Raw genomic sequence first — 10,762 nt, forward strand, 5'->3', positions numbered from 1 at the left:
TGAGGAGCAAGGAGAGAAGAGGGAGAAAGTCACCTGCACAAAAATTGTATGTATGTGTGTGTGTGCGTGGAGGGGGGCGGTCTTCAGAGAACTCCCCGTCAAAGTGGGGTCTAGACAAACTCAGGGATGAGCTCAAAGACCCCAATGCATAACGTGGATACGTACTCAGGATTTTCACCCAAACGTCTCAGCTTCAATCAGCTGAACATCAGACTCTTGATTTCGGCTCAGGTCACAATCTCAGGGTCGTGAGATCCTGCCCCAAGTCGGGCTCCACACTGGGCATGGAGCCTGCTTAAGATTCTCTCTCTCCCTCTCCAACTGCCCCCTCGCCCCCCAAACAAACAAACAAACAAACACACAAAACCTTCTCAGTCTGACCCTGGACCTAGAGGGAGACAGAGGGAATGTATTAGAGTAACCAAATGGCTCAGAATCTCCTGCCAAGTTTCAATTTCAAGGAAACCGTGCACATATATATATATATATATACATACACATATGTATATATATTTGCTTTGTGGACTGGCCTTGATCTTCCAGAAAATTATAGCAGACACTCAGAACCTGGGGTGCATTTGAGATTGTCCAAAGTATGTGGTTAAGATCCTGGCCGTATATTTGCAATGCATGTGAGTGTGTGCTGCGGGGCTGAGGAGTTCCTCACCACCAAGCAATCCTCAGACACCAGGCAGATACCCTACAGTTCAGTCCCAACAGTCTCTAGCCAGAGACAGAGGGATGTGGGACTCTCCCCTCGCCCTCCCGCACTGACCGGACAGGACTTCTTCCCGTTTGCGACACACCCAAGCATGCAGACACTCTTCCTGGAAATGCTCTTCTCCCAGGGCACCCTCAAGAGTCACCTTTTAACCTCCAGCTCTCTGCGGAAACCCCACCTCAGATATCACACTATTTTAACCTGAGCCCTTCCCCCAAACTCGCTACACCTTACTCTCTGCCTGTCTCTAATTATCCTGTTTATTGCTTGCTTCCTGGATGTAAACTCCAAAAGGGAAAGCAGTGCAGGATAGGTTGGTGGGTGGGTGGTTGATTGGTTGTTTTTTGCTGCTGCCTACCCAGTATCTAGAATAGTGCTGGAAACACGGTGGCCTTCAACAAATATTTCATCCATGAATGAATGAGATCTCATTGGAGATTCTTGTTTGATGTTTAAGGAAGATTTACTTAGGAAAGTGTTGCTCATTTTCAGGAGGGGGAGGGAAAAGCCAAGTGTTGTTGTTGTTGTTTTTAAGACTTTATTTATTTATTTATTTATTTGACAGACAGAGATCACAAGTAAGCAGAGAGCCAGGTAGAGAGAGAAGAAGGGAAGCAGGCTCCCCGCGGAGCAGAGAGCCCGAGGTGGGGCTCCATCCCAGGACCCTGGGATCATGACCTGGGCCGAAGGCAGAGGCTTAACCCACTGAGCCACCCAGGTGCCCTGGGAAAAGCCAAGTTTAAAGATACAAAGTTTTAAAGGGCCTGCGTCTGGGCCTTTCTCATTAGAAGTCCCAGAGGAGTGGCCAATCTCTGGAAAACCTGTGATGGAAACATAACATTTTGACAGTGGCTAGAGAGCACCTAGATTACTTTTGTCATTTAAACAGTGAGGGCGGGACTCCCGGGGGGGGGGGGGGGGCTCTGTTGAAAGCACATGGGACTCTTGGTCTGGGGTTGCAAGCTCGAGCCTCATATTGGGTATACAGATTACTTAAAAATAAAGAATCTTCTAAAAAAATTTTTAAGAAAACCAATGAGGAAAGAAAAGCCAAATGCGAGGCATGGATCTTGACTGTAATATAGTTGATTTTTTTTTGTTTTTTAAAGGAAGAAGAAAAGCGCTAAAAAAGATTTCAGAGGTAATTGGGAAATTTGAAAATGAGATGCTATTAGGGGATTACTGTTCATTTAGCCCCCCCCCCCCCCCGCCCCACGGCAGGCAGGCTCCTCCCCTCATGTCCACTGGTGTTCTGAGCCTGTAACCACCACGAGGGCGGGACCTGTAGTGGGACTACCAGGATGAAACCAGTACGGCGAACCAGCCTTCTGCATTTTCCCTGAAGCCCTGGATTGTGACACTGGTTTGAAGGTGTCTTTGATCCTCTTGGGAGCAAATCTGAGGCTGTGACAGTTCGGAGTCCTTCCAGTCCCTCTGTGCTTGGCCCTCTCCCACATGTGCTAAGTCTGACTCCTTCCACCTTTTCCTGTCCTCGTCCAGTAGACCACCGATTAGTCCATACCGCTCCTGCCCCTTGTCATCACTCTCTGTCCATCCTGGTTTTTCTCTACGCATTAATAAAAACTCAGTCATCTCCTGTTTCAACTAATGTTTCAGAGCAAATGGCAAGCAAGTATTCTCAGCTTTGCTACCCAGAGAGGAAACTGAAGTCTCGGTATAGTGTCTTGTCCAAAGGCAAAAATCCAAACGGCAAAGAATTTCAAAGGAGACCCAGGAGTCCCAGTACCCAAACTTCCGCCTCCCTCCTGGCAAAATTCGACATTCTTCACTGAAACAGAAGGCTTTTTTTTCCATTTCAAAGAGGCTGAGGCTCTGGGCAGAAAGAGGAGAAAACAGAGTCACCCACCAGGCCTGTGCGGCTTCCAGCTGTCTCCAGTGACTTACCTGATTTTGATCTTCCCTGTTCCCGAAGCCCAGTTTTGTAGCCTGAGTCTGAGTACAAACACTAAAGATGCAGGCATTCCAAGCTGAACTGCAGCCTGGCAGGATTCAAATCTATCTTATCTTAAAAGAATGCATCCCCTTTTATTTAAAAAGAAAATAAAATAAAATTCAATTTTAAAGGCAGCTGAAGTAGGGGTTGTGGGATTTGCTGGAAGAAGTTTGGGAACTATTACAAGTAGGCCACGATTTATCCTTTCTTTGCGATCCAGAATTCTTGCGAATCCCAGGTCTGGGGATTTAAAGGAAATCATCTAAAAGCTGAACATTTGTCTTCATCATGGTTTTCCAAACAAAGGGAAAACTCTCAGCAAAAATGCAGCACTCATAGCCCAGGGAAGCTGGTGAAAATGACCCGGATGTTTACACCCTGAAGCTGGGCAGTAAGGGATTTGCCCTGCCCTTTGAAAGAATGTCTACATGGGAGGCTCTGGGGAATCCATTTCGCTTCAACAGAGAGAAACCAACAGTGATTCTGAAAAGAACTGAGGTGGTTGTAACCAGGAGAACAATCTGGAAAACTACAAAGCAAGTCACCTACAGGCAGTGCCAGTAACACAAACTTAAAAAAATCCTGCCGCCGCCACATCCGTGGAACAAAGCTGGAGCGCACGGGGCCCTGGTGACTTCCACAGGGCTCTGGAATGTTCCCCTGTCAGGTTGAATATTTGGGCTTTTACCATAGGAATGTGTGTGGGGGCTTTTGGAAGGTCACAGCCAATCCCTCAGGCCTCTTGGGTTAAGACTCTGGTCTTTTCTAGGGGTGAGTTTACAGGGGGACCCCAGGTGGTCTGAGGCAACCCAGGAAGGGAGCTCCCTACAGGCACTGAGGGAGAAGTAGCAGGGTCAAATAGCGAGCAACACTTTGGGCTCATTTCTTTTTCTCCTAAAGATTTTATTACTTATTTGTCAGAGAGAAGGAGAGAGCACAAGCAGGGGGAGCAGCAGGCAGCGGGAGAGAGAGAAGCAGACTCCCCACTAAGCAGGGAGCACCATGTGGGGCTCGATCCCAGGACCGTGGGATCATGACCCCAGCTGAAAGCAGATGCTTAACCCACTGAGCCACCCAGGTGCTCCTGGGCTCATTTCTTGAGATTAGTTCTTGGGGCCTGGGGTTAGGAGGGGCAGAAAAAAACACCGCATACTTTGCTTTCCACTTGCACCTGAAAAGAAACAGAATCACTACAAGTAAGGGTAGGGCAAAATGACAGCACCTGCTAGGTAAGGCCGCCCAGTGCCTCCCATCACCACGCACTGAGGCCAGGATAACCAGACCTCATTTCACATCGCATTTATCACTGGGGAGGGGGTCAAGTAGCTTCCTTTCTAAGAAAGCAAAGTGACAGAGCAGCCTGAGGGGGAAAAGAAATGATCAGAGACATTAAAAATAGCAGTTACGTAAAGAACTGTTGAAATCTCTAGATCGTACACCTGAAACGAATACAACACTGTATGTTAATTCTACTGGAATTTTTTTAAAAACCCAAATTTTAAAAATAAAAAAAAAAATAATAGCAGCTCACAGACCCCATTTAGGAGCACCGGCAGCCCCCTTCCTACAGAAGCCTTCCTGCTTCTGTACGGATCTGTCTTCCTACCAGTCTTGTAAACTCCGTCAGTCTTGCTCACCTTTGCATTAGGAGAGCTCAGCAGATAAGGAGGAGCTTAATAAATAATTATTGGTGTGAACAAATAGATGGTAACTACGTCAGAAACGATCAGCTCAAGAGAAGAATGAGACCAGCTTCCAAATATTCTTCAAGCTCCATGTGGGATGAGTCAATGATATATTTAATTTATTTAATAGCCTCCTATGGCCCAGTGACTTCTCCGGGTCTTGAAATCGGAGGAGGTGCCGGTGTCACAAACTGCAGTCTTTCTGAAACCACGCAGGTTTCCAAGGAGGGGTGGTGGGGGAAGGGCCGGCCGGCAGGTGCAGCGGCCTGCCTTCCCCGCCGCCCCCCTCCTGCCTGCAGGTCGCCACCCGGCCGGGGGGGGGCGCTGGGCTTCCCCGCCCGGCTTAGTGCGCTTGACCAAAGGTGACGATGGCTTAGTGGGGCTAAGGTCATGCCCTCCCAGCCTCCGAATCGATCATTTAATGTGACTTATCAGAGACAGAAAGAACTGTTTACTTTAAATCCCTGGATCCCATAAAGGGAGAGGGGAAGGGCCTACACCCCACAGCCGCTCAGGGCTCGCGGCCGCCCCGTGCAGCCCGCACAGACCCGCAGCCCGGCGGGGCCCGAGGAGGCCCCAGACCCGGCGGGGCCCAGCGCGGACTGGAAGGTAAGCTCCCCGCGCCCCGCGCCCCGCGCCCCGCGCCCCCTCCGGCTCCCCGGGCTGAGTCAGGCCGTGCTTGAGGGGTGGCCGCCGACTCGGAGGAGCAGGGGCGCCCCCCGCGCAGGTGTTTCCAGAAAGCCCGCCCGGCGCCTGCACGACGGGGAGTGTTCGCCACAGCCTGTGTGAACTTGCCTGCCGCGATGACTTTCTTCAGGGAGCCCGAGGAACCCGGGGACCTCCGTGGAGGGTCCTCTCAGCCCAGAGGAGGAGAGGAACCAGGGAGGCCTGGAGGGCCCAGAGACGCCCCGACTTTGACCGGTGCCCTCGGAGTGCCCCGGAGCCACTTCCTGTCCAGGGATGGTCTGACTTAACAGTAACACCGAGGCCTTCAGACAAGATCCCATGAGCAGGATATTTGGAATTAGGGGCCTCGTGTGGCCAGGAATCCCTGGCCTTACCCATGCGTTGGGGCAAGCACCCCGCAGGGCTCCCTGTGTCCCCCTCTGATGCTTCTGAAAAGCCAGCCCCGGGGTTGTTCCTCTGGAGCCTTGTTCCCTTCGCAGCCCTGCAGTCAGACACCTGCGCGGGAATAAAACTGGTTCCCAGGACTCCCCAAGCCTCAGCGACTCTGTGAGAAGGGTCTGTTGAGACCCCAAGCTGCCTGAGAGTTTTCCCCATCTGCCCCGCCCCCCTGGCTGGTGATAGCGTGGCTAGTTAACTGCAGGCCTAAGGAGCTTTCCATATTTCCCCTTGTAGATGGATTTCAATGGAAAAAAGAAATGTGCCTTTGCTCCCTGTTGACAAGAACATTCTATTTTAAAATTTCCATGTACTTTCAAAATGACAAGACTCGGGCATATGATACTGACTTCCTTTGCCTTCATCTAGACGGTAACAGTTTAAAAGAGTCAAATCGATGCCTCTAACACATCTGTTTGAAATGACAGTAAACGTGGATTTGGAATTAAGAAAAGCATTTCCATTTATCTTTTGCTTTTTAAGAAAAATTTTTTTATGCTAATAGGTTAGATTTGCAGAAAGGTGACACTTTACAGATGTGGAAGCACTCGGTCCTCAGGGCTGGCCCTAGAACATTCTCAGCCCCTGGGAAAACAAAATCTGAAAGCATAGACAAGCTGCTCATGCCTAGATCTGACAAGAGAAAGAATAGGGAGTCTTGTGATATTCCTTGTACTTTGCAATCTACAACACCTTGCAAGGAGCTGTGAAGCACACACAATACTTACAGGCTGAAGAATTTGCTAGAAGGTTAGGCCTGCAAAGTCTTCCTCCTTCATGAACTCTCCCTCCCCACTTAGGGAAAGAAACCCATGTCATAAAAAAAAGGGAGCAAACCCAGGCTAGCCTGTTTTTCATACCCACAGATTCAGTGGGAAAACAGCATTCAGAATGGACCACGGCAACTGGAAATGTCTAGAGATTCATTCGAGGCTGAGGGAAGGGAGATGGGGACACTCTACAGAAATTGAGTTTTGATAGCTAGACATTTAGAAATGCATAGCAGGTGACTTCTTTTAGGAAGTAAGACAGAAGTTCCTTACAGAGGATCCTTGTCTTTTCTAAGCCGTGGGAAATGGACCTGGCCTCTGCTCCATTACCCTGAATAACATCCAACACATCTTTGCCTGATGCATTACTTTTCTCACAGGAAGTAACAGGTATAATAAATCCCCAACCAGCTTATAAACATTCTGTTCTTTGTTAATGGGTACTATTTAAGTGCACTTGTTAAATTGGAAAATACGAGAACAAAATGTTTCTTAAAGCTGCAGAATGAGAAATGACTATGAAATTAAAAAAAATATATATATAGATATAGATATAGATATAGATATATATATATCTATATATCTCCAAGGAGATCCTGGCATTAACCACTTCTATTTTTTTTTAATTAGTGGCGTATTATCGGTTGGTATTTGAAGAAACCAAAAACGTTCTACTTGCTCCTATAAACTGCTTTGCCAATAGACAGTTTACCCACTCCTACAGAAACAAACAAGCAATGAGAAACGAGGGCCGATATAACCACGTTTAAAAAATTGTGGTTTTTAGGCTAGGCTCTCAATCAGTATGTTTATTGACAGATGCAATAAGACCATAAAATTGTTGTTCTGCATAATAAGGTATCTCACTAATAATTTGCTAGGAAATTAGCCTGAGGCTCCTCTCTCTGCACAGCTCTCACTTTGCAAGCAGTGTAAGCTCTAACCTCTGAATTTCAGAAGAGCATTTTGCAGGAAGGAATTTTTATTACGGGATCCACCAAAGAAAGAAAGAAAGAAACTATTTTTAAAAATTGTTTAAATTCTAATTATTTTTCTCATTACAAAAGTACTACATTAATTGCAGACATTAATAAATGCAGAGAAACAAAAGGAGGAAAAAACCAAACTATAATTCCACCACTCAAAGATAATGAGGTTAACATTTAATGTTTTCACCCCGGGCGTATTCGCTTTGTCACAGAAAAGAGCTCATGCTGGGTATACTGTTCTGTAAATGACTTCATTCAGTCACATACCTTGAATCTCTTTCCAAGTCACCTCAAATGACTAGGTTATATTATAAATATATTACCCTTTTCCTATCATATGGGTGGTTTGCAATGTTTGCTATTATGAACAGGGGCTCCATGGACAACCTTACAGGTAAATCTGCATGCAGATTGGTAGAAAAGAAAATCTTTTCTAACATTCAAGGGCTTTTCGCTTGCGATAAAGTTCTTGGACCAAAGAAATAGAGGTTTTAATAAATAGAAACAGGAGTTTTGTCAGCCTTATCTGAAACACCTTAACTTTCTCTTCTCTTCTTCCCTCTTCCCTCTTTCTTCCCTTTCCTGTCTTTGGCAGATTGTTAAGACACCTCCTGCATGCAGAGCCCACCGGGAGAAGTGCAGGTGTCCTCAGGCCCTGCTCTAACGTCCTGAGAGGTGGAATGGGCCCAAGCTCTTGCCCGATGGACGGCTCTCCAAGCATGTCCTCCCAGGACCCTTCTAACCAGTGAATTGTTCTCCACCCAGTGATTCTTCCCGACTGAGGCCAAGAGATTTCTGGATCTTCTTGTCATGGGTCAGCAACATCCCATGAGTGACCGCGAAGTGGGGGTTTCTAAGTCCCTCAGGCAAGGACAAAGCAGATGAGCCTAGCTCTGGGGGGAAGCACAAGAGTGTGTCCACCATGGCTGTGTCCGGATGCTGAGGGCTGGCCAGACTGGGGCCAGCTGGAATTCTAGAATTTGTACTTGGTGTGAGTCATACCAAAACTGCCCAGGTGAAGAGCTTCCTCTGAAGACAGCTGGTCTGCCCATGGGCCAAGTGGCCCGTTCCTGTTGCCTTGCAAATGACCACAGCCTGTCAGGGCAAGTGAGGGTCGCAGACTGGAACCAAAGGAAGTCAGGCGCCTCATAGGAGGATAAGCAAATCAACCCAGTCAAGAAGGTAAGGGGGAAAAGAGGCAGGGTTCACCATGCCATCCCATGGAGACTGAGAGTTTTGTGATGTGCTAAGAGCTGCACATTCTAGGTCCAAGAGGGTGACTTCATGGTCTGCATGTGAATAAGAAGCTATTTTTACTGAAAAATGCAGAAGGGTGCATATTCAGCTGGTAAGAATGAGTCAGTTCTATGACCAAAGCAAGGTTCTGGTCAAAGGTTAATAACTCTGTTATCCTGGGAAAAGACCAACTGGCCCCCAGCCTTTGCCTTGTCTAGCATTTGGGGGAAAGTCAAGGATTAGGTAAGATGATTTATTTCCTCCCATTCTCCATGGTGGACAGGAGTCCGTGTATCAGTTAGAAACCATTCTTAACAGGAAACCCAGGAAAACAGAAGGGAGTTACTCATAGGAGTCTCCCTTTTACTAGAAATTGAGTATTGTAAACAAAAAACCGAACCGTTCCCCTCTCTCTCTTTCCCTCTTTTCTTTATGTCCCTTCATCTGCCCCCCTCTACATTGGTGGAAAATGACCAAGGCGGGTAAGAGTTAAAATCTGAGCACCATCGGATACTTTGGTATACGGTAGATATTGCTGAGAGTAAATTACAGCACATCAAAATGCTATCCCCATGCAACATCATTTTAATTTTCTTGGACTGCAGAATTTACCATATTTACCGACAATGGATTGAGATAGATGGGAAGGTCAGAGCTGAGGAGGAACCCATGGATCTGGTGATATTACTACAGTTTATAATGCAGCTTTTCATTGAGTCTTTGTTCCTGAAAATCAATTCCCTTTAGGGATTCCTTCTCACTTAACGCTCTTAGATAATTGATGCAAACAGATTTTCCATCCATTTCCATAGGAAGCTTCCTTCCTATCAGTGGGAGGCCTTCTGTGGGGTGGTAACAGCGGACACAAGGCAATGAGTCGCTTTGTTAGCTCAACTGTTCCAGACACAGAAGCCTGACCTTTTTCTCTCTTTCTGTTGCTCAAGATGCTCCCCCCCCACTCGTGATCCCTCTTTTCTCTGCTCAGGTCACTATGTGGAGCTGGCAAGGTTCCCTGATGGTGACCAGTGGCCATGGCGGAGTGTGGAGGTGAAGTTACAGATTTTCCTTAGCAGAGCTGTGGAGTGTGACAATGGTGTTTGTGTCCAAACTATCAAACGCCATTATCACACTAAATAGCTACTGTTAGGCAATCCTTCCGCTCAATAAATGCTTTGGCATCTGTGTGGTTTGGGCAAGAAGGTTCCTCTTCCAGCAGAGCTCCCAGTCCTGTGTGATTACTGGGTAAATGCAGGCCCACTGGTGCTCACAACCAGCCTGTTGTCTGAACTTGGCCTCTCACATGCTGTTGTTCAATACTTTAGCTGGTGATGAACTTTCTTGTTTTCCCGAGTCAATAAAAAATATGGTCATGTCTCCCGGAGCGCCCGGTACAGTTGTTCAACCCAGGCTTGTTGAGTTGAAATGAGTAGTTAGGCAAGATCTGGAAAACAAAAAGTGGGTTGAGTCTAAGTTGTACAAAGCAGAGGCTTATAGGAACAGAATTAAGTAAGATGTGTGGGTGGGTCCTCACTTCCCATTGTAGGAAAACAACCTTCTAGTAAACCTACACATGGCTTAACTGACCTTTCAGAAAGTCTTGAACATATTTGATTTCTACTGATGTTAACTGGTTATGAGGCTGATTTCTGAATTTGTGTAGTAAGTCCTTTTCCTTCTAGTTCAATGAACTATCATCGGGAAATGTTATACGAACTATGTGTGAGTTGCCATAGCAAATCTGAACATTTTAAACCCAAGCAGTTTCCAGGACAATTGGACCAGCCAGGTGTTCTCGTTCGAAATACATTTTTTCCTCTGAGAGGTGTTTAAAATAACGAGTAGGTTCTGTTTGTGCTGGGCTGAAGCGTCTTTTCCGTGATTGGCTACGTGAACTGGGATCTGTTTGATCAAACTGAAGGGTTTGAAGCAACCATCAGAAATAAGTTCATTCAAGCATTCAGCCATTCATTTACCAAACAAATCTATATGGAGAGGCTGTCAAGTGTTGGGCTCAGCCGTAGGCACTGGAGAAGCTTTTAAATTAAATGCGTCTGACATCACTTCTGGTAAAGGGCATTCCCGGGCTCACGTGCTGTCTGGGACCATTCTGATTGCTCCAGTTATATTTACTAGGAAGCTCAAGGAGCAGACCTTCGCAAAGTAACTCTAAGTCCCTGGCTGAAAAGCACCCTGTGAGGGCAGTGCCCCTATCTATGATGCACTGTAAAGGTTCCAAGGTCCCGAGAAGCTTCTGTCCGAAGAGGAGCTCCAGCCCTGCCCGCTCT

General features: G+C 47.0%; 1 long non-coding RNA gene across 1 annotated transcript; it reads left to right on the top strand.

The window, feature by feature from the left end:
* The first annotated feature begins 4,835 nt into the window (after positions 1–4,835).
* Positions 4,836–10,109, top strand: LOC132023652 (uncharacterized). The gene is made up of 3 exons (XR_009406017.1): positions 4,836–4,969; positions 7,837–8,423; positions 9,463–10,109. It is a non-coding gene; the product is annotated as an uncharacterized LOC132023652 (long non-coding RNA).
* Positions 10,110–10,762: the final 653 nt, after the last annotated feature.

The sequence above is a fragment of the Mustela nigripes genome, chromosome 8 (genome assembly GCF_022355385.1).
Source record: "Mustela nigripes isolate SB6536 chromosome 8, MUSNIG.SB6536, whole genome shotgun sequence".
In the NCBI taxonomy this organism is placed as follows: Eukaryota; Metazoa; Chordata; class Mammalia; order Carnivora; family Mustelidae; genus Mustela; species Mustela nigripes.